Source organism: Suricata suricatta, chromosome 8 (assembly GCF_006229205.1).
Source record: "Suricata suricatta isolate VVHF042 chromosome 8, meerkat_22Aug2017_6uvM2_HiC, whole genome shotgun sequence".
Lineage (NCBI taxonomy): Eukaryota > Metazoa > Chordata > Mammalia > Carnivora > Herpestidae > Suricata > Suricata suricatta.
Window position 1 is genome coordinate 22,239,433 of NC_043707.1, and position 799 is coordinate 22,240,231.

Sequence of the window (799 nt, forward strand, 5' to 3'; positions counted from 1 at the left end):
AACCCTCAAGAAATTAGGATAGAAGGAATATACTTAAGCATCATAAAAGCCTTTTATGAAAAGCCCACAGCTAATATCATCCTATCATCCTCAATAGGGAAAAACTGAGAGCTTTCCCCCCTGAGAACAGGAGCATTACAGGGATGTCCACTCTGACCACTGTTGTTTAACATTGTGTTGAAAGTCCTAGCATCAGCAATCAGACAACAAAATGAAATAAAAGGCATCAGAATTGGCAAAGATGAAGCTGAACTTTCACTTCTGCAGATGACATGATACTCTACATGGAAAACCTGACAGAACTGATTCATGAATTCAACAAAAGTTGCAAGGCTCAAATCAATGTACAGAAATCGGTTGCATTTTTATACATCAATAATGAAGCAACAGAAAGAGAAATAGAGAAACTGATCCCATTCACGACTGTACCGAAAACCATAAAATATCTAGGAATAAACCTAACGAAAGATGTAAAAGATCTGTTGGCTGAAGTCTATAGAAAACTTATGAAGGAAATTGAAGAAGACACAAATCCCAGTTCTATTCTATTGATTTATACATCTGTCCTTATGCCAGTATCATACATTCTTGATTGCTGTAGGTTATAGTAAGTTTTGAAATTGAGTAGTTCTGCTTTTTCAAGATTGTTTTGATCATATGGGTGCCTTGTACTTCCATAAGAATTTTAGAATCAGCTGGTCAATTTCTGCAAAATGATGCTGGATATGGGGATTGTATTAAATCTGTAGATCAATTTGGTGAGATCAATATTCTATAATTCTATAATATTTGATATTAT